Below are 2,459 nucleotides of genomic sequence, written 5' to 3' on the forward strand. Positions count from 1 at the left end.
AGGACATCGATCACCAAGTAGTTTGATGTGCTAGCCAAAACCGCAAGTATCAAGGATGAGAATGTAGAATTTTTCTAAGAACAATTCTCCTCCTGCAACAATGGAGAGTCCACAGTTTGGGAGAGAGAGAGAGAGAGAGAAGACGGCTAGGGTTTAGTTTTTGTGAATAATATTTGTTTATGATTTGAAGTACACTTAAATAGTGTACACCAAAAACCCTAAATTAATTTTGGAATTATATTGATAATCCGAGGATTATACTATTTTATTTAGGCTTTTTGGCCGGATTTTGGATACTTCTTATTTCGTTTGTGCCTGAATTGCAACTTAATTTCACATATTTTATGTTTCAGACCAAAACGTGCACTTTGAGCAAATAATGAGCAGAATCGAGTTTTTGGATCGAGAAGCAAGCGAATCTCAAAATTCGGGGAAGTTCTGAAGCGGATTTGAAGCACTATGAAGCTTGTTCCCATTGAAGAGCATCGAAGATTGAAGATTCGAGCAAGGAAGCGCAGAGGGCAATTCTGTAAATTCAGAATTGTTCAGGAAGATTCGCTGCGGCGAAGTCTGCGATTTTCAGTTTTTAATTAAAATGCATAGTTTTATTTTAGGAAATTTTTTAGGTTTTTGGACTGACTATATAAGAAAAACTTAGCCATTTTTATAGGGGTTCGTCATTGTTGAGAAGAAGTTTAACATTGTGGAGAGAAAGAGAGAAGATTGAGATTGAACCTTGTGGATTCATCAAATAGGGAAGATCTTTATTCTCTTTTCTTAGTTTCAATATGTTGAATACATTGCTCACTGTTTTTACTTCAATTTGTGTTAATTTCAGTATGAACTAACTCATCTTGGGTTAGGGTTTTGATGTAATTTGGGATTTCTATGTTTAATCAATGAATTAGTGTTGTTTCTACATTATATTGCATGGATTTTGTGATTTTTCTTGTTTTCCTTGAAAGTATTTGTTGAACATGATGAGATTGAGAAATGAATCACGTATGAGCTTCTTAGGGAAATCACCATTGTTGTATTGAATGCTAGAGATAGGTTTGAGAATCAATGAAATCAATCTAGGATTCTATTAGCTTAATGAACTTGGATCTATTAATCTTCAAATTCTTGGGTGCGGAAGGTTAATAGGGAAAAGTAGGAATTCATAGCCTCAGAAGGTATGTTTTACACATTAGGGAGTTCGATTTACAATCCGTGCATATGAGTGTAGAAGTAGCATAATTCGCAGATTAATTCATAGAATCCTAATGAAGTCAAAACCCTAACCGTTTGCTTTACTTGATATTACTCTTGCTTTAATCTTGCTTTCATTAATTAGCCCTTTAAATACTTGGTAAATTTTGTTTTCATTTTAGTTTAAATTCCTCCCGTCAATCCAAACACTTTTTGATTTCTCCAACTGGATAACAATTAGGAAAATCAGTGCTTAACAACTAATCGTCATGGGAACGATACTTTTCTTGTCACTTTATTACCTTTTGCGACTAGTGCTCTTGCTATACATTGCATGTTGTAGTTACAACACAACAAGTTTTTGGCGCCGTTGCTGGGGATTGATTCTTGTGTTAACATTGAATTTTTCTTGTGTAGCAAGATTGGAGTTTTATTTTTGTTTTAATTGTTTATTGGTTAATTTTTGTTGTTCATTTCTATTAGCTTGTGATCTCATTTTTCTCTCTCTTTCTGTGTAGTTTATGCGAAGAGCTAGACGTCAGCCAATGGTTCTTATTGATCCAGAGATTAAAAGAATCGCAAGAAGACATAATAGAGAGAGAAGAGAACGAGAGGCCATAGTTGTTGAGATGGCAGAAAATAGAACTAGACCAGCAGTACAAGCCAACACTTTCGAAATAAAGCCGGCAATCATCTAGATGATCCAGCAATTGGTATAGTTTAAGGGAGATTTGAAGGAAGATCTAAATCTGCACATTACAAACTTTTTAGTGATCTGCGACACCTTTAAGTCAAATGGAGTGTCAGATGACGCTATCAGATTGAGATTGTTCCTTTTTTCATTAAGGGACAATGCAAAGGGATGGTTAATGGCACTACCACTAGGAACGATCACTACATGGAATGAATTAGCACAGAAGTTCCTGACCAAATTCTTTCCTCTAGCAAAATCTACGAAGATGAGAAATGATATTACTTCGTTTCTACAGGAAGAGTCTGAATCATTATATGAGGCTTGGGAAAGATACAAGGAACTACTGAGGAGATGTCCACACCATGGTTTGCTAGTTTGGATGCAAGTCCAAATGTTTTATAATGGATTGATGGTTAATGTGCAAACGATGGTGGATGCAGTATTGGGAGGAGCATTGCAAAACAAGACACCTGAAAAAGCTCATGAGTTGCTTGAAGTCTTGGCAAGTAACAATTATCAAAGACCGAATGAGAGGATACAATCAAAGAAATCTATGGGTCTTCATGAAATTGAT

The 2,459-nt window shown here is 35.5% G+C and overlaps 1 non-coding gene across 1 annotated transcript; it reads right to left on the bottom strand.

Moving 5' to 3' along the window:
• Positions 1 to 2,147: 2,147 nt before the first annotated feature.
• On the bottom strand, positions 2,148 to 2,254 carry LOC116133199. Its single transcript, XR_004128506.1, has one exon. It is a non-coding gene; the product is annotated as a small nucleolar RNA R71 (small nucleolar RNA).
• Between the last annotated feature and the right edge of the window lie 205 nt (positions 2,255 to 2,459).

Source organism: Pistacia vera, unplaced genomic scaffold (assembly GCF_008641045.1).
Source record: "Pistacia vera cultivar Batoury unplaced genomic scaffold, PisVer_v2 Contig266, whole genome shotgun sequence".
NCBI classification, from domain to species: domain Eukaryota; kingdom Viridiplantae; phylum Streptophyta; class Magnoliopsida; order Sapindales; family Anacardiaceae; genus Pistacia; species Pistacia vera.